The following is a 21,352-nucleotide window of genomic DNA, read 5'->3' as shown; positions in this document are numbered from 1 at the left end:
AGGAAAGTACGAGACTTTCCTGGGGAAAACATGGAACCTAATCACGATTACATCTTTTACATCTTTAACATCGTTTACATTAGAAACTAACATGCAGGAAAGCATGGGGCTTTTCTGGGTAACACTTACATAACTAGAAAGAGTAACAAACTGGATAACATTACATCTTTTACAATTGATAACATACAATAAGGAAAGTGTGGGACTTTCCTGGTAACACATGATAAGTAAACAGAAACAGTTTAACAAGTTAGATAACCAACTATACGTTTTCACATGAGTAGACACGTTTTCAGTGTACAAACTTACTATACTTTACATTTGTGAAACAATAACCAACTTTTAAGAAAATACGGGATTTTCTTGGTGTACATAACATTATAGAAACAGAAAGGAAACTCGAAACATTTTCACAAACAAAAACCGCTTATGAACTCACCAGCTTTATGCTGATTTTCAAACAGCTTGTGTTCTCAGGTCAGCGTTAGAATAGGTACCCGAAGATCCCTTTTGCTCGAAGACGGAGTACATGAAGATCCGTTTCATTTTGTTTATATATATACTATGTATCACAACTGTACAAACTTTACTTTTGAAACAACTGTAAAACTTTTCTTATGTAATGTAATGGTTGCTTTACTTTACTTACTATGTGCATTGGATTTTTGGCTTTGGAATGGATTATATCACACATAGGGACCATTTATTGGAGTTTACGGCTGTAAACATGGAGTTTACGGCCGTAAACTCCCCCTCACTTCCAATTCTTAAAGTTTTGGTCCTAAATTAATCACACATGATTCTAATGATTTTTCCTATGCATTGTATGGATTTTTAGGGGACTTTTGGCATGGTTTTTGGAGTTTACGGCCCATGAACCCCCTCATAGACGTGAACTCATTAAAAAGGGTGTTTTTATATGATTTGAGGTGCAATACTTGTTTGTAAACACTTCTAGAATTTATCCCAAGGCTTTAGGTGTGTTAAAGTGGCATTTTAACACATTTAGAGGAGTTTACTCTCCAACAACAATGAGTTTATGACCCAAGCATGTTCTTGGGCAGTACACTCAAGTTTACTCCTCTAAATTTATGTTCAAGGTGTTCCAAGCCCAATTCCATAATTCTACAAGTCGTATCTAAGCCTTGTTGGTGTTTTGGAAGGGTTTAAGGACTTAAAAACCCCTTTAATATGTGTTTACTCTCCATGATATGGAGTTTACGGCCCAAGCTTGTTCTTGGGCAGTAAACTCATGTTTACTCTTCAAAAATTATGATTAGGGTGTTCTAAGTCCGAATTGGTAAGCCATATAGTCGAATCTAAGTCCCAAAATTGTTTAGGAGGGGTTTAAAGGCATAAAAACCCTCTTATCATGAGTTTACGGCCCAAGCATGCTCCTTGGCCGTAAACTCATGTTTGAGGTCCAAAATCAAAGTTTAAATTCGTATTTTAAGGCGAATGAGGCTGTACAACAAGTTAGGGAATGTACCTTGGTGATTATAAGCCTTAAATTTGAGATTTTGGACCCTTAAACTTGAATTTAGGAGAGAGATTAGAGAGAGATAAAAAGCTTCAAATGATAGCTTGAACATGTTTAAATAGGTACCAAAACTTGGACACGATGGAATTCTACCCGATACCGGCACTAAACGAGGCTTTTGGTCGCACCCGATTAAGTTTCCGTAACTCGGCGGGGACGTTTCTAAAATTTCTGAAATAAATATTTTGGGCTAATTTCATGAGTTCCTAAGGGGTTTAGACCTTCATTAGTATCAAATAAACATATAAGTTTAAATAATTTAGCCCAAAACGAAATCGGAACGAATTGATAAACGGCGAATTTTTACGGGTAGAACGGGTTTTCGGCGATGGAAAATTTTGGTTTGTTACATTATCCCCCCGTTAGAGGGAATTTTGTCCCGAAATTCAAAGATTAAGATACAATCATGAAATGAAGAGAGATGTGGATGGATCTGCTGCTCTGAGTTTTCACGCTCCCTATTGAAATCGGGTCTCCGCTTGATGTTCCAGCGAACCCTCAATATCGGGATGCATCTTCGTTTCGTTGGGTAGATACTTCTAAAAGACCAAGACGTGAAGTACCAGAGGGATGTTACTAAGTTCCGAGGGTAATCGAAGTTTGTAGGCTACGGAATCAATCCTAATGAGGATTTTGAAAGGTTCTATGTTTATGAAGAGGTTTGAATGAATAGATAACAGTTTAGGGTTGTCGAAAAGGAATATACCTGAGGCAACGGTGGGATCGGCGGTTGCCTCCCCTTGTCCTATAGCTAGGACTCTTCCAGTGTTGCCAGTTATTGTTGTATTGGGGCAGTGTCTCTTATAATGCCCGACTTTACCGCAACCATAACAGGCCTGACTGATGCCCGCTCTGGAAGCTTGATTTCTTGGTGTTCTGCAACTCCGCGCAAGGTGACCCTCTTGGCCACAATTTTTGCAAAATTTTACACGACAGGGACCAGGGATATAATGGTGGTAACTACACTGGTTACACCACGGAAGAACACTAGCATATCCGGTGATAGGTGCTTGGGCTGGGAAACCTGCAACAGAAACACTAGCATGGGTAGTGGCAGCGTGGACTTCCACCATCTTTTGTTTCTTCGAGAACTCTTGTGAAGGCTGACATTTCTCCCCCGCCTCCCAGTACTTTCTTTTCTCACCACTTCTTTCAGTAGGCTCAAGAGCGGTAGCTGCTTCCTCTACGTCCTCACTATGGTTGATCTAGATTTGCGTTAGGCATTTGGCGCTGTCGTATGTATCCAGCTTCGTAGCTAAGACGTTCCCTTTGGTTGGCTGGGTTAATCCCCAGATAAACCTCTCAATCTTCTTACTTTACGGGGTATCCATCCCTGGACAAAGAAGCGCTAAGTCATCAAATCTGGATGTGTAGGCAGCGATGTCGGAACCTTTCATCTTCACGTTCCAGAGTTCATGTTCTAGATTCTGAATTTCACCCCGAGGGCAATACTCTGCGTGCAGAAGTTCCTTCATAACTTCCCAACCCATAGCATTGGCTATAGGTAGAGTTATAGATTTGAATCGGCCGTTCCACCAAGTCAGAGCTTTATTGGTGAGAGTGCAGGCGGCAAACTTCACCTTGTCGGATTCTGAACAGGCACAAATTTTGAAGATAGATTCGATCTTCTCTAACCACCGAGTTAGAGAAATGACACCTCCAGTGACAACGAAGAATGTGGGTTTTGCATTCATAAAGTCTTTATAGGAACACTCTTTTCGGTGTCCCTGGCTACCTTCCTAGTCTTGAGGCTGGGGACCACCTCTTGAACTACCGGGGTTCGTTTGCGACATGGTTGCTGAGAATGCTACAGTTAAAACTGACTGAAGGGTTGCCAGGTCGATTTGAAGAGAAGGTGGTGTTGGAGGAGGGTTGTTGTTGGTATTTGAGTTGGGTCTCTTTCTTGGAGGCATCTTGATCTAATAAGATCAGGAAAGAGAGGATGGCAAGTCCTCCGAATTGAATCAAGAGATATGATACAAAGAATATCTCTTTATGACATACATAGAATTCTATTAAGCGATAAAGCAGGAAGGAGTTATCAAAACAGATAAATTATCGCTTAAAGGGATGATTGAGGAGCAACGCTGGGATGAGGAATTCTATAATGGATTTGGCTCGAGAAATACTCCCACAGTATTTCTTGTATCGCTGCAATGACGGCTCATTGTTTGGGTATTGGGTAAGTTTTAGGCATGCCGTACACCACAGTCACTCCTAAGCACATGTTGGTCGTGTCTCGAATGAATATAGTTGGCTAGACTATATTGATCCTAGACACTACTACATAACTGCTCAGGTCTAACCGTAGCGTACAACACCCATTTACTTATGTTTTGTTCTATTTGTAGTTAGGGATTTCGATGATTAGGTATACTTGTATACTTTTGAAAATACTTATACTTTGAAGGATACTTTTAGTTCAGAGCACTTAGGCCCTTTAGTGTTTATAGTTTTATACCATGTAAGGTTTGGTATACTCCATTCACTATAAACAAGGGCTCTGACACCAATCTATCACACCCCAAAAACCTAAGGCGGAAACATTTCTAGGGCGGACTCCACGTTGAGTATCAAATCCAATGCACATAGTAAGCAAAGTAAACAACCATTAAATTACATATCAAAGTTTACATTTGTTCAAAAGTAAAGTTGTACATTTGTAATACATAGTATATATGAACAAAATGAGACGAGTCTTCTATGCACTCCGTCTTCACCAAAAGTGATCGTCGGGTACCTGTCTAATGTTGACCTGAGAATACAAGCAGTTTGAAAATCAGCATAAAGCTGGTGAGTTCATAAGATGTTTGTTTTGTGAAAATGTACAAGTTTCCTTTGGTTTACCGAAAAGTTTGTTATCCAAGAAAATCCCATATTTTGTTAAAAGTAATGTTTGATTAATTGTTAGGTTACACGGTTCTGGTTATGTTTAACTATGATCCCAGAAAAGTCCCATACTTTCCTGGTTGTATGTTACCAATTGTGAAAGATATAAAGTTATCTGGTTTATTACACTTTTCTAGTTATGTAACGTTCCCCAGGAAAGTCCCATACTTTCCTAAAAGTAAGTTTAGTTTTTGAATTTCGATGTAATGATTGATTTCCATTCGTACCTATTGTATTAACTAGGTATTCTGATATCCTAATGGTGTTACACTAGAGTGTACCTAGATACGTGTCTTTGTATCCGTATTCCTATTCTTAATCATATTCATATACTTATTCGTATTCATATTCGTATTCGTATTCGCAGTCGTATTCCTATCCATAATCCTACTCCTAACACTATTCGTATTCGTATTCGTATTCGTATTTGTATTCGCAGTCGTATTCGTTTCCCTAATCCTACTCTTATTATCATTCGTATTCATATTCGTATTCGTATTCGTATTCGTATTCGCATTCGTATTCGTTTCCCTAATCCTACTCCTATTACTATTCCTATTCATATTCGTATTCGTATTCGCAGTCGTATTCGTATCCCTAATCCTACTCGTAATACTATTCATATTCGTATTCGTATTCGTATTCGTATTTGTATTCATATTCGTGAAAGATATAATGTTATCTGGTTTATTACACTTTTCTAGTTATGTAACGTTCCCTAGGAAAGTCCCATACTTTCCTAAAAGTAAGTTTAGTTATTGAATTTCGATGTAATGATTGATTTCCATTCGTACCTATTGTATTAACTAGGTATTCTGATATCCTAATGGTGTTACTCTGGAGTGTACCTAGATACGTGTCTTCGTATTTGTATTCCTATTCTTGATCATATTCATATACTTATTCGTATTCGTATTCGTAGTCGTATTCCTATCCATAATCCTATTCCTAACACTATTTTGTATTCGTATTCTTATTCGTATTCGTATTTGTATTTGTATTCGCAGTCGTATTCGTTTCCCTAATCCTACTCCTATTACTATTCGTATTCATATTCGTATTCGTATTCGTATTCGCAGTCGTATTCGTTTCCCTAATCCTACTCCTATTACTATTCCTATTCATATTCGTTTTCGTATTCGCAGTCGTATTCGTATCCCTAATCCTACTCCTAATACTATTTATATTCGTATTCGTATTCGTACTCGTATTCGTATTCGCATGATTACTTTAGTATTCCTATTCGTTGTATTCCTAATTATAGTTTCGTATTCGTTTTGTTCCTAGTTATAGTTTCGTATTCGTTCTGTTTCCAATTGTACTTTCGTATTCGTTCTATTCCTAGTTATAGTTTCATATTCGTATTCGTAGATTATAAAATATAATTTAGATTGTAGCATTTTGTCATGAAATCTGTGACTATTCTGAAAGCTACTTCGTAATTCGAACTATTTGATAAACACATTTTTAAATATTAGAACATACAGAATGAAATCAATTGAACTGAAAACAATAATTTGGAGTACAAGATTTCCTTGTACTTTTTGCTTGTATTCCCCCCTGAAAACAGTGAAAAACATTTGAAAAGGGGTAGGGGTATAAACTCACCGGTTGAGAAACGCGACGTTCCGGATGCTAAGTGTCGATTCAAGGTTTGATAACACGCGAGGTTCCTATGTAATACGAAATGGTATACAAATATATCTAATTAGATTTATAAACTCTAATTAGATATGATATTACACTCCAATGAGCGAAAACACTTCAAAACAAGTGTTTGGAGTGACCCGGGTGACATCTACAGACGTGTATTGATGCGTGGGACTTGGGAATTGAGTTTACTCTTCAATAGTAGACTTTTTAGGGAGTTTACTACCCTAAACACCTCATCCATATGATTTCACGGCCGTGAACTCATGGAGGTTGATTTTCGGTGCAAAATGGCTTCATAACACTCGGGAATAATTGCTAGACTTGGGTTTTTGGCTTTGGAATGGATTATATCACACATAGGGACCATTTATTGGAGTTTACGGCTGTAAACATGGAGTTTACGGCCGTAAACTCCCCCCTCACTTCCAATTCTTAAAGTTTTGGTCCTAAATTAATCACACATGATTCTAATGATTTTTCCTAAGCCTTGTATGGATTTTTAGGGGACTTTTGGCATGGTTTTTGGAGTTTACGGCCCATGAACTCCCTCATGGCCGTGAACTCATTAAAAAGGGTGTTTTATATGATTGAGGTCCAATACTTGTTTGTAAACACTTTTAGAATTTTTCCCAAGGCTGTAGGTGTGTTAAAGTGGCATTTTAACACATTTAGAGGAGTTTACTCTCCAAGAACAATGAGTTTACGGCCCAAGAATGTTCTTGGGCAGTAAACTCAAGTTTACTCCTCTAAATTTATGTTCGAGGTGTTCCAAGGCCAATTCCATAATTCTACAAGTCGTATCTAAGCCTTGTTGGTGTTTTGGAAGGGTTTAAGGGCTTAAAAACCCCTTTAATATGTGTTTACTCTCCATGATATGGAGTTTACGGCCCAAGCTTGTTCTTGGGCAGTAAGCTCGTGTTTACTCTTCAAAAATTATGATTAGGGTGTTGTAAGTCCGAATTGGTAAGCCATATAGTCGAATCTAAGTCCCAAAATTGTTTAGGATGGGTTTAAAGGCATAAAATCCATCTTATCATGAGATTACGGCCCAAGCATGCTCCTTGGCTGTAAACTCATGTTTTAGGTCCAAAATCAAAGTTTAAATTCGGATTTGAAGGCTAATTAGGCTGTACAACAAGTTAGGGAAGGTACCTTGGTGATTAGAAGCCTTAAATTTGAGATTTTGGACACTTAAACTTGAATTTAGGAGAGAGTTTTGAGAGAGAGTTGTGAGAGAGAGAAAAAGCTTCAAATGATAGCTTGAACATGTTTAAATATGTACCAAAACTTGGACACAATGGAATTCTACCCGATATCGGCACTAAACGGGGCTTTTGGTCGCACCTGATTAAGTTTCCGTAACTCGGTGGGGACGTTTCTAAAATTTCTGAAATAAATATTTTGGGCTAATTTCATGAGTTCCTAAGGGGTTTGGACATTCATTAGCATCAAATAAACATATAAGTTTAAATAATTTAGCCCAAAACAAAATCGAAACGAATCGATAAACGGTGAATTTTTACGGGTAGAACAGGTTTTCAGCGTTGGAAAATTTCGTGTTGTTACAGAATTCTATCCGATACCGACGTTAGACGGGGCTTTTGGTCGCACCCGACCAAGTTGCAGTAACCCGATATGGTCGATTCTAGAAATGTTCCGATTACTAGAATGGGGTGTTAGAATGATTTCTAAATGCATTAGGACACCCATTAAGTCATATTAGATACGTATGAATTAATGACTTAATTAAATAATGAAATCGGAATCGGATTTGAAAACGACAATTGGTTGATCAAATTGAATTACGAAAAAAAGAGTTACAAGAAATGATACGGAATTCCGGGTTGTTACACAAACAACAAAGGTGGTGAATTCAAAGAAATTATAGATCAAATTATCAAGGAAATGAAGAATTCAAAAGAGCTCCATAGTGGTATCAATTGTAATTCTAGATTATGTATGCTTGGGTTGCTCAACTAAAAATACCTTGAGGTTAAGAGGTTTTCTGAGGATGGATTCGGAGGGATGCATAAAATGAGCATAGTTCGGGGTGAGTGGACGAATGTTTATGAGGATTGTGAGTATTTGGAGTATGGGGGGTTATTAGGAAAATTTTAGACACAAATGTACGCGTTGCGGTCTTGGCATAATGGCTGGGTTAGATTGGAGTTGTCATATGTGATTCTAATGTTTTAAAATTCAGTTTTGCTTGGGGGCAAGCAAAATTATACTCACCTGGCAGGTCCAATTTGTATGCATTGTCATTGATGCACTCTAAAACTTGGAAATGACCATCCCCTCTTTGAAGTAATTTTAAACGTCGTTAGACTGGAAATCGTTCTTTTTGCATATTAAACCCAATCACCTGGTTCAAAAATCATCTTGCGTCGCCCTTTATTCGCTTGTTTTGAATATTGCTCCGTTCTTCTTTCTATATTTAGTCTTGCTTTCTCATGTATCAGTTTCACAAATTCGACCTTTTTGTTTCCATCTAAGTTAACCTGCTCAGGTAAAGGCAAAGGTGATAAATCCAAAGGAGTCAAAGTATTAAAACCGTATACAATTTCAAATGGTGACATTTTTGTAGCAGAATGAGTGGCACGATTGTATGCAAATTCAACATGTGGCAAAAAATGCTCCCATGTTTTGATGTTCTTCTTTATTAAAGCCCTCAACAAAGTGAACAAGGTCCTATTCACCACTTCTGTTTGACCATCAGTTTGTGGGTGAGATGTTCTGAAAACAAGAGTTTTGTCCCTAATTTTAAACACAAAGTTTTCCAAAAATAACTTAAAAACTTAGAATCTAAGACAATGGTTTTTGGCATTCCATGCAACCTGACAATTTCTCTAAATAATAAATCAGGAATGTGAGATGCATCATTAGTTTTATTGCACACAATAAAGTGAGCCATTTTAGAATACCTATAAATAATCACAAAAATAGAGTCCTTTCCACTTTTGGATATTGGTAGAAGCAACACGAAGTCCATTGAAATATCAACCCATGGTTCACTTGGTATCGAAAGTGGAGTATATAAACCATGATGTTGAACCTTGGATTTGGCTTGCTTGCACACAATACAATTATTACAAATTCTTCCAACACCCACCCTCATTTTTGGCCAAAAGAAATGTTCCTGCAAAGCAGATAATGTTTTTGCGATCCAAAAATGTTCCATAAGGCCTCCACTATGGGCTTCTCTAACCAAAAGCTCACGCAAGGAAGATTTAGGAATGCAAAGTCTTGATTCTTTGAACAAAAAACCATTATGTAAGAAAAACTTTTCAAAAGAGCATTGTTCACAACCTTGGTAAATCTGCCCAAAATCAACATCATTGTGGTATAATTCCTTGATTTGTTTAAATCCTAGCAGTTTGAAATCCAGAGAAGAAAGTAGAGAGTATCTACGTGACAAAGCATCAGCCACAACATTTGTCTTACCTTTCTTGTATCAGATGACATAAGGAAATGTCTCAATGAACTCCATCCACCTAGCATGTCTTTTGTTTAATTTGTGTTGTCCTTTTAGAAACTTTAAGGACTCATGATCTGAATGAATGGCAAATTATTTAGCCCACAAATAATGTTGCCATGTTTTCAATGCTCGGACCAAAGAATAAAGCCCTTTGTCATAAGTTGGGAAATTTAAAGTTGCCCCCACTTAGTTTTTCATTGAAATATGCCAATGGTTTACCCTCTTGCATCAAAACTGCACCAATTCCAATTCCTGATGGATCACATTCAATTTAAAATGTTTTGTCAAAATTAGGCAAAGACAACAAAGGAGCATGAGTTAAGTGAAACTTGAGTTGTTGAAAAGCATGCTCTTGTTCTTTGCCCCATTTAAACCCAACATTCTTTTTGATGATTTTCGTAAGTGGTGATGCTAAAGTGCTAAAATGTTTGACAAACTTGCGATAAAAACTTGCAAGGCCATGAAAACTTCGAACTTCACTTATAGTATTTGGAGTTGGCCAATCTTGGATGGATTTTACCTTTTCTTCATCAACAACCACTCCTTGGGAGCTCACCACATACCCAAGGAAAACAACTTGGTCGGTACAAAAGGTGCACTTCTTCAAGTTAGCATATAGCCTTTCCTTCCTAAGCACACACAAAACACATATTAAATGCTCAAGGCGATCCTTTGGACACTCTGAATAAATCAAAATATCATTAAAGTAAGCAACCACAAATTTGCCAATATATTCATGCACAAAATGGTTCATTAATCTCATGAAGGTACTAGGAGCATTAGTTAGGCCAAAAGGCATTACTAACCATTCATATAAACCATGTTTTGTTTTAAAAGCTATTTTCCACTCATCACCTTCTTTTATGCGAATTTGGTGATACCCGCTTTTCAAATCAATTTTGGAAAAAAGTTTTGCTCCATACAACTCATCGAGCATATCATCGAGTCGGGGAATGGGATGATGATACTTTACCCTAATATTGTTGATGGCACGACAATCTACGCACATTCTCCAAGAACCATACTTCTTTGGCACCAACAAGACTGGAACGGCACAAGGGCTCATACTTTCTTGAACCACTCCCTTTTCAAGTAACTCTTCAACTTGCCTTTGTAGCTCCTTGGTTTCTTTAGTGCTTGTTCTATAGGCTGGTTTGTTGGGGATAGATGTACCAGGCATAAAGGCAATTTGGTGTTCAATCCCACGAATTGGTGGCAATCCATTTGGAACATCTTCAACAAACAAATCTTCAAATTCCTGCAAGAGGGATGCAACATTGCTCACAAGATTTCCGGCCAAAATGTTAGTGGCTATTTGAGCTTCTTTGAATAAAAGAAGCACAAAATGCATTTCTGATTTAAAAGCTTATTTTATGTCACTTTTTTTTTTGCCAATGTAATACATTTATTTTCCTTTTTTTCTTTCCCTCTTTTTTCATGTTTTCTTTGTTTTTTCCACTCTCCTTTTTTTATTCACTTCTTTTTGTTCATCTTCTTCTTTTTTCTCACTCATTTTTTTTCATCATCTTTTTTTTTCTTACTCTCTTTTTTCCTTTGCTCTCTTTTTTCGCATCTTGTTGAAGTTTTACTTGATCTTGGTAAACTTGAATTGGTGACATTGGTACAAGAGTTACCGGTTTTGTTTTGTAAACAAAAGTATATTTGTTTGTGAAACTGTCGTGACTTACGTGCCTATCATATTGCCATGGTCTACCTAGCAGCAAATGAGTAGCTTTCATAGGAACAACATCACACAACACCTCGTTTTCATATCTTCCAATCCGAAATGAAACCATCGCCTGTATTGTAACTCGCACCTCACCACTATAATTGAGCAATGAGTTTGTATGGTTTTTGATGCTTCATCGTGGGTAGACCTAACTTTTCAACCATGGAAGTACTTGCAACGTTAGTACAACTTCCACCATCAATTATAACACTACATACCTTACCTTGAACATAGCAACAGGTATGAAATATATTCTCCCTTTGGGCATCGTCTCCCTCCTTGGATTGAATGTTTAGAGCTCGCCTTGCAACCAACAAATCACCTTGAACAACCACCTATTCATCATCACTAGAATCTTGCGATGAAACGATAGAATCTGGTTCATCCATTTCGATCTCCCCATTTTCTCTAATCACCATGGTAAGCTTGTTTGGGTATTGACTCGCAATATGACCCCTTCCTTGACACTTGAAACACTTTATGTCACGATTCCTAAGAGTAGAAGAATCGGTTTTTCCTTTTGAAGTGTTTATTGTTTTAGGATCATATTTAGAATTAGAAGAAGTAGGTGTGTTTTCTAATTTTTTTGAAGTACTAGCCTTCCAAGTGGGATTTCGAGACCCGCCACCTCTTTTTAATTGTTTTTCAATTTTAACAGCCATATGGACCATGTCTTCAATTTCAACATAATGATGCATTTCAACACGATCACGAATTTCAAGATTTAGGCCATTTAAGAATCAGGCCATGGTTGCCTCCTCAACATTGTCACGAACCATCATAACCTCCATTTCTTTGAAATAATCGTCAACACACTTGCTGCCTTGTTTTAAGCTTTGAAGTTTATTGTAGAGATCACGGAAGTAATGACTTGGCACAAACCGTCTTCGCTTAACACTCTTCATTTTATCCCATCTATCAATAGGCCTTTCTCCATTTCTCCGTCTAGTGATCAGAAGTTGATCCCTCCTTGTTAGTGCATAATTAGAAAACTCAACTACGGCTAGTTTTACCTTCTTACGATTGGAATATTCATGACCATCAAATATGAACTCCATTTTTTTTTCCCATTCAATGTACGCGTCCGGGTCTGGTTTGCCTTTGAAAGAAGGAACTTTCATCTTATTAGAATTTAAATTGTCATCTCTGCGTGACCTCCTTCTATTCGGTCGCTTTTTAGGTTCCCAACCATCCTCTTCCCCGTTATAAATTTGTGATGATGCTCGAGATCGAGTTCTTTGTGCTTGTGCCTCCATTCGTTCCATTCTTTCATGTACTTGGTTAAATTCATTTGTCATCAAACATCGCATCTCCTCCATCATAGCTTGAACTTGAAGGTTTGGTGGGGGGTTTTGATCACCCATCTTATATTTTTGCTAACAAAAAAAAGTAAGTTACTTCCTCCCAACACTCGCTCACGTGTTTCTCTCAAAAATAGTTCACTCAACCCTCGTGTATCCCTCGAATGGCTTTTACCCTATTTAATCTCACCACACAACCTTTTATCACTCCTTTTAACTCTTAAAGTTCTAAACAAACTAAAGAAGCAATTATGAAATTTGAACTTGTGTCCTTGAGGAATTCAAACTTACCAAACAACTTTAAAAAATGTATCCAAAATAAAGTAACCTCAATCTATGAAAAGAAAGCCAAACAAACTTGGTTTTGCTAATGATGAAACAAACAATGACTTATTTTTTTTTTTTTGATAAAAAACGACTACAGAATTCAAATTGACTTTATAGAAAAAAAGGCTTTACTTGTTCTTCCTTTTCTTTCTTCTTTTTTTTTCTTCCTTTTTTCATTTTTTCTCTTTTTTTCTTTGTAAATCTTTTTTTTTCGTTTTTTTTTCTGTATTTCTTTTTTTTTTTTTTTGCTTCTTTTCGTTTTTTTTTAATTTTTATTTTTTTTGAGGAAGCTAATAGCAAATGAAAATATAAAGGAAACAAAAAGAAATGAGGAATATAGAAGTTTGACAACTTAGAAATTCAAAAGTCGCTAGTAAGAACCTTGACAAATTGTGACAAGACCCGCTACCAATATGCGTCTTAGAACTCAAGTAATCAAGAAAAATAACGAACAAAATAGATATGCAACACAAAGAACTGGCTCTGATACCAAATGATGTGATCTCACCCAAAATTGAGGTTTAAACACGTTTCGCCCGATCGTTCTTTTGGTTGCAGAATTGTAAAACAAAGGTGGAAACTGTGACCCGTTGTCTATAAAGAGACAAGAAGCTTGGTATAAACACCACAATCAACCCACCAAATTGATTGATAAGTTTGAACGCCACAAGCTATGAAAACCTGATAAGTTCTAAAGTTCACAAAGAACGAAAAGAGTTAAAAACTCACAAATTGTATTCAAAACTTGATTGATTTCGAATGGATACATAGACCACGTTTTTATAGTGTGGGAAGAGTACCTAAAGAGCCATGAATTAAAGGAGTGTCTTTAATTTAAGGCATTTAACCCCAAGTTTAAAACTATGAACCTAGACATGGTTTATCACAAAGTTCATGTAACCTAAGACCCTTTTATCTTCCCAACACTTATTTAGGAGACATAAAACGAAAATTACATATTAAAATATAGAAAAAATGAAATGGGCTTGATAAAGCTCTTATTGGATCTTGTAAATCACTCATGGACTTGAATTATTGTAATCCAACTTTGATTAGGTCCAGTGGGTCTCCCTACACTTTCTTGAGAACAAACTTCTCTAATCAACCCATTTAAAGCATCCTTGAATATGACAACCCATTTAATTTGTCTCTTTTGAGTTGTTTCCGTTTAAGTTTTAAATTAAGTCATTATTTTTTAGATTTCTATTATGACGTAATGTGTGTCTAAACATGATTAGAATTCATTTTATCACTCCATATTAGTAATCGGAAACATTTTAGTTTCGACCATATCGGGTTACGACATCTTAATCGGGTGTGACCGAAAGCCCCGTTTAACGTCAGTAACGAGTAGAATTCCACTGTGTCCCAAACCCGAACCATATTTAAAGTGGTTTAAGCTTCTATTTGAAGCTTTTACTCTCTCTCGCTACTCTCTCTCTAATCTCTCTCCTCAAACCAAGTCTAAGGTCGAAAAACATCAAATTTAAGCTCCAAATCACCAAGGTAACTTCCCTAGCTCTTAGTATAGCATCTTAGAACTTCAAATCCGAGTTCAAACAAACATTTAGGACCATTTTCATGTGTTTACGGCCCTGGAACATGCTTGGGCCGTAAACACACATATGATGGGTTTTTGAGCCTTTAAACGCTTCCAAACCAACTTTGGGACTTAGATATGACTTAATGGCTTACCAATTCGGACTTAGAACACCTTAAACATCATTTTGAGTAAACATGAGTTTACTGCCCAAGAACATGCTTGGGCCGTAAACTCACCTTCATGGAGAGTTGATACGTGTATGGGCTTGATTTGATGAGTAAGGTAGTGTTTAGGTAAATTAAGAGAGAATAACAACCTCTAATGATATATGAATGGAAAGAAATGGATAGATTAGTAACAACTCAAGACCTATTAAGTTGTATACCGGTGAAAACAATCCAAGACCTATTGGATTGAGTTCGTATCAAGTCAAGAACACGTCCTAACAAGATAATTTGTGAATTATAACAATAATTCCAATTGAACAAAGGCTTTTTTCTTAAAAATTCGTCTATCCACTTTCCCATGTATAAACTTGGCTTTATATGAAGCCTTTATTACAAACATGGTGGTTACAAGCCAACCAACCAATTATTCATTAAAACTAGTAAATGAAATTTAAGGAAACTCTTGAAATAACACAAAAAAACGTCTACCTCACTTAAGAATGACAAAAAAAACGTCCATGTCTTCAATTAGTCTTCAATTGCTAGTAATTGGTTATGAGAAGATGTAGAGTGTAACTCCCAAGGATTAAAGAGAACCATCAATGATAAGAGTGTAACTCCCAAAGTTTAAAGAGGGCCATCAATGATAACCTTCCAAATGCTTCCATAACCACCCAAGCTTTGAATCAAACAATCAATGAAGTCTTGGATTTATTAAACTTTTATTAATTTACTTAAGAAACCCCTAATCCATCAACTACATCACCATGCACACCCCATAGGCCATTAATCCCAAACAACTTTCGAGCCCAATATTAAGCTACCCATAACCTTTTGGGCCTTCATTATCCATATATGGATCAAGAGTAAACTCACATTTGAGTGTTTAAGAGCCATTTAAACACACCAATGGCCTTGGAATAAATTCTAGAACCAACCATAATTGATTTAGGGGCCTTAAACTTGATGAAAACAACCCATTGGAGTGTTCACGACCGTAAACCCCCCTATAAAGGGTTCCTGGGCCGTAAACTCATCTACACAAGTCAAATGATGCCCAAACTTCATTCTAAGGCTTGTAAAATTAGTTTGAATCACGTGTGACTGATCTAAAGCCACCAAATCATCAATATAAGAGGGGTATAGGAGCTTACGGTCGTAAACTCCTAGTTTAGGGCCGTAAAACTCCCTTTGATGCTCCCTTTGGTGGTAAAACTCATTCCTATGCCTTAGAATTAATCATAGGAACCCTTCCCAAGTGTTAATTGACCATTTGGCACCATAAAACCCCATATTCATGAGTTCACGGCCGTGAACTCATATGGTTATGGTCTTAGGGCTGTAAAATCCCTAAGGAGTTTACTCTTGAAGTCCAAACTCATTATCCAAGCCATATACGTCCGTGAATGTCACCCGGGTCACTCCAAACACTTGATTTGAAGTGTTTTCGCATCTTGGAGTGTAAAATCCTATCTAATTAGTGATTTAAAGTCTAATTAGGTACATTTGTGCACCATTTCATATTACATAGGAACCTCACGCGTTATCAAGCCTAGAACCGACACATAGCATCCAAACCGACACGTTTTCTTGTCTGGTGAGTTCATACCCCTACCCTTTTTCACTGTTTTCAACGAGGGAATACAAGCAAAGTACAAGTAATACATATACTCAAAACTTATTTTATATGTGTTGTGTTTCATATTACATATGCTTTTTTAACACTGACAAATCATAGCAAATAACCGTTTGAACTTGCAGATCACATTATCATATAATTTGTGAAAAACGTTATAAATTGTCGTATTTTATATTTTTCACAAATGGTTTTCCTCATTATAATAGTTAAAAACATATCCTTTAAACTTTGAACATGAAACTTAATATATTGTTTTGTCCTCGGTAACACTCCATGTCACACCCCCAAACCAAGGATGGCGGAAACGTCCGAGGGTGGAGGACTTCATGTATAGTATCATAACCATAATTTCAATAGTAATTTAAGCAAACACAACCAACATATATATAATTGAAAAAGTTACATCACTTGTATGAATTACATGTTTCAAAATCAATTACAATATGTTGTCAAAATATGAAAAGTTTGAGAGAAAGTGGTGTTTGATACTTAGTGAAATGAGGGCAAATGAGAGAAAATGAGGAGAGAGGATGTTTGTTCCAGCTCCAAAAACGTGGGAATGAGTGTAAATTGAGTGGAAATGACATTGATGTGACCTAGGTAAGGTGGGGAGGTGTGGTTAGTCAAAGAGTGGGTGTGGGGTGGTTGCTTGTGACATTGGATAAGGCAAAGTCAACACTCCACCTTTAATAATTCACACATTTGATTTTTATTATTTAAATAATGATTTTCATCAAAATATGTTTAAATTATGAATATTTAGAGTTTATTATGTTAAAATATAATTTCTGGAGAAAATCCCGCTTTAAAATCATGAAAAACGGGCTTAAAATGTTAAAAATATCAAAAATGGGCTAAAAGTGGCAAATATGCGAATTCTGGCCGAGGCTCGGCCTTCTGGTGCTGAACCGAGAGAGAGAGAGGCAGAAACCGAGAGGGAGGAAGAGAGAAGGAAGGAACCGAGAGGGAGAGGGAGAGAACAGAGGGAAACGAAAGGGGCGAGTCAGACGCGAGAAGCGATGGGCGAGGGTTCGGTCCGAAGGGTCAGTAACGAGGGTGGGGTTCGGTTCGGGAATAAGAGGCGAGAATGTCAGAACCGAACGTACTGTAGTGAACAGTAGTGAACAGTACCTTCGGTTCGGTTGGTGAACAGTACCTTCAGTTCGGTTCCTCTTGGGCAGGGTTCGGTTTCGGTTAGTGGTGAACAGTACCTTCGGGTTCGGCTCAGGAGGGTTCGGTTCGGCATCAGGAGGGTTCGGTTCGGCTCCTCTTGCTCTCAGTCCCTAAGAGGACCTTCGGGTCCTAAGAAGCTTCTCTCTTGGTTTCGGTTCCTAATGTCTATTTTTCTCGTTTTTACCCCGTTTTAAGCTGTTTTTGACACGGTTAAGCATCGGAATGACCCGAATGATTCTAAAAAGTTACGGGAACTATTTGAGAGAGATTTGGGAGAGATTTCGCATACTTGGAGAGATTTGGGAGAGATTTGACATTCTTGGAGAGATTTCTCATACAAAGGGATATTTGCGAGAGTTTTCACATACTTAGAGGGATTTGGGAGAGATTTGACATTCTTGGAGAGATTTCTAATACAGAGAGATATTTGAGAGAGATTTCGCATACTTGGAGAGATTTGGGAGAGGTTTGACATAGAGAGAGATAGTGTGGAAACGATTGAGAGAGGTTCCATGTGGGATAGTTGTGAGTGTCCGGCATCGAAATGTATGGTTCGTGAACCCTGTTAAGCCTTGTTTAAGGATCTTACACACTCCCGATGAGTATGCAACATTGTTTTATCGTTCTAGTTCATTGATTAGAACTAGGGTTTAGGAAATTTTTAACACAAGACTTTTCTCAAGTGATGTTTTCCCATTAATATAGCAAGTTATACAGTATGAACATAACACAAACCCTAATACACAAGGTTTAATCGAGTTGACCGGTCTTGACTTGATGATTTGACTTGACTCAAGATTGACGATTGTCACATCATCCCCCCGTTAGAGGGAATTTCGTCCCGAAATTTAAATTCGGCTGGGAACTTCAAGGGTTTGGGAAAAGATGTGGATACTTTTGCTTCATTTGATCTTCACGTTCCCAGGTAAACTCAGGCCCTCGTTTCGCGTTCCATCGAACCTTCACTATGGGAATGCGACTTTGTTTTGTTCTCTTGATCTCTCGATCCATGATCTCGACGGGTTCCTCCACAAAGTGGAGATTTTCATTAACTTCGATTTCTTCGAGTGGTATTACGAGTGTCTCGTCAGACAGACACTTCTTTAAGTTGGATACGTGGAAGGTAGGGTGCACATTACTAAGTTCTTGTGGTAGTCGGAGTTTGTACGCCACAGGACCAATCCTAGCAAGGATTTCGAATGGACCGATGTACCTTGGGTTTAGTTTCCCCCGTTTACCGAAACGTATCATCCCCTTCCAGGGGGAAACTTTAAGTAGTACCCGGTCTCCGACCTGGAATTCTAAAGGTTTGCGTCGTTTATCCGCGTAACTCTTTTGTCGATCACGAGACGCTTTTAGTCTTTCCCGAATTTGAATGATCTTTTCTGTGGTTTCCCTCATGATTTCAGGCCCAGTGAGGGTGGTATCAAGGACTTGCCCTCTGGCTAGCTGAGTATCTCCAACCTCGGCCCAACACAGTGGTGATCTACACTTACGACCGTAGAGAGCTTCGAATGGAGCGACTCCAATGCTAGTGTGATAACTGTTATTATAAGAGAATTCGATAAGCGGTAGATGGGTATCCCATGCCTTACCAAAATCTATCACACAGGCTCTCAGCATGTCTTCCAATGTCTGGATGGTTCTCTCGCTTTGTCCGTCAGTTTGTGGATGGTAAGCCGTACTCATGTCTAGCCTGGTTCCCAGAGACTTCTGTAGGGACTGCCAGAAACGCGAGGTGAATCTACTATCTCGATCAGAGATAATGGATGTTGGTACACCATGTAGTCGCACGATCTCTTTAATGTACGTCTTGGTTAACTTTTCCATCTTGTCTGTTTCCTTTATTGGCAGGAAGTGCGCGGACTTGGTCAATCTGTCCACAACCACCCATATGGTATCCATCCCACCTGATGTCTTAGGAAGTTTGGTTATGAAGTCCATGGTTATTCGCTCCCACTTCCACTCGGGTATATCCGGTTGTTGAAGTAGTCCTGATGGCTTCTGATATTCCACCTTGACCTTGGCACAAGTGAGGCACTTGCTCACATAAGTAGCAATTTCAGCCTTCATGTTTGGCCACCAGAATAACCTTTTGAGGTCTAGATACATCTTATCTGACCCAGGGTGAATGGAGTATCGAGTCTTGTGGGCCTCGTTCATTACAACATCTCGGTTCCCACCGAACTTCGGTGTCCAGATTCGATTCATGAGATAACGAGTTCCATCCCCTTTGACTTCCAAGTTCTTATCCATCCCCCTTAGTGCTTCGCTTGCCACGTCTTCTGGTTTCAAGGCTTCTAATTGGGCATCCTTGATTTGGGTGGCTAGTTGGGAGTGGATGGTCATGGCTAGGGATTTTACTCGGCGACCCGAGTATTCTTTCCTGCTTAAGGCATCGGCTACTACATTGGCCTTGCCTGGGTGGTAACGAATTTCACATTCGTAGTCATTCAGTAATTCCACCCATCTTCTTTGGCGCATGTTAAGTTCTTTCTGATTGAGAATGTGCTGAAGACTTTTGTGATCAGTGAAGATGGTGCACTTGGTGCCGTAGAGATAGTGCCTCCAGATCTTCAGGGCGAACACCACCGCTCCCAGTTCAAGGTCGTGGGTTGTGTAATTAACTTCATGTGTCTTCAGCTGCCTTGATGCATAAGCGATAACTTTTCCTCTTTGCATGAGCACACAGCCGAGGCCTTGATTCGAAGCATCGCAATACACCACAAAATCATCGGTTCCTTCTGGAAGAGACAAGACCGGTGCGCTGCATAGGGCTTGCTTTAGTGTCTGGAAGGCGGCTTCTTGTTTGTCTTCCCATTCGAACACCACACCTTTCTGAGTCAAGGTGGTGAGAGGCTTAGCGATCTTGGAGAAATTTTGTATGAATCTTCGATAGTAGCCTGCGAGTCCCAAAAACTGTCGGATTTCTGTTGGCGTTGCAGGTGTTGACCAATCTTCGATTGCTTTGATCTTTGAGGGGTCCACATGTATTCCTTCTTTGCTTACTACGTGGCCAAGGAATCCTACTTCACGGAGCCAAAATTCACACTTTGAGAATTTGGCGTAAAGCTTCTCGGTTCTTAAAATCTCCAGAACTAGTCGTAGGTGTTGTCTGTGCTCTTCTTCGCTCCTCGAATAGACCAAGATATCATCGATGAATACGATGACAAATTTATCCAAGAAGGGTCGACACACTCGATTCATCAAATCCATGAACACTGCAGGCGCGTTAGTTAACCCGAATGGCATTACTACAAACTCATAGTGCCCATAACGAGTTCTGAATGCCGTCTTGGGGATATCCTCTTCCTGAACTCGTAGTTGATGATAACCCGACCTCAGGTCGATTTTTGAAAAGTAGCTGGCTCCTTGGAGCTGGTCGAAGAGGTCATCTATTCGGGGTAGGGGATAACAGTTCTTGATAGTGAGTTTGTTTAGTTCTCGATAGTCTATGCACATGCGAAAAGACCCATCCTTCTTCTTTACAAATAAGACTGGTGCTCCCCAGGGCGAGAAGCTTGGCCCGATGAACCCTTTGCTCAATAGTTCATTCAGCTGGCTGGATAGTTCTTGCATTTCTGCCGGTGCTAAGCGATATGGAGCCCTGGCGACGGGGGTAGCTCCTGGGATTAAGTCGATCCGAAATTCGACTTGTCGTGTGAGTGGTACACCAGGCAGATCGTCTGGGAAAACATCAGGGAAGTTGCATACTTCTGGAATTTCTTTGATGTCCTTCACCTCCTGTTTCTTGTCTACGATGTGGGCTAAGAAAGCATGGTATTGCTTTCGGAGGTACTTTTGGGTTTTAACACAAGAGATGATTTGTAGGTTCGCACTAGGTTTATTGCCATAAACGGTGAGAACGTTGCCATTCGGCAGATTGAGGCGGACGGCCCTTTCGTAACATAGA

General features: G+C 38.6%; 1 pseudogene; it reads right to left on the bottom strand.

Annotated features, from left to right (window-relative positions):
• LOC145040568 (uncharacterized) overlaps positions 1 to 12,194 on the bottom strand; it is a 111,090-nt pseudogene extending 98,896 nt beyond the window's left edge.
• Between the last annotated feature and the right edge of the window lie 9,158 nt (positions 12,195 to 21,352).

The sequence above is a fragment of the Lactuca saligna genome, chromosome 4, assembly GCF_052625555.1.
Source record: "Lactuca saligna cultivar CGN05327 chromosome 4, ASM5262555v1, whole genome shotgun sequence".
Taxonomy (NCBI): Eukaryota; Viridiplantae; Streptophyta; class Magnoliopsida; order Asterales; family Asteraceae; genus Lactuca; species Lactuca saligna.
Note: the sequence above shows the minus strand (reverse complement) of the source record. Positions and strands in the feature narration are given on the sequence as shown.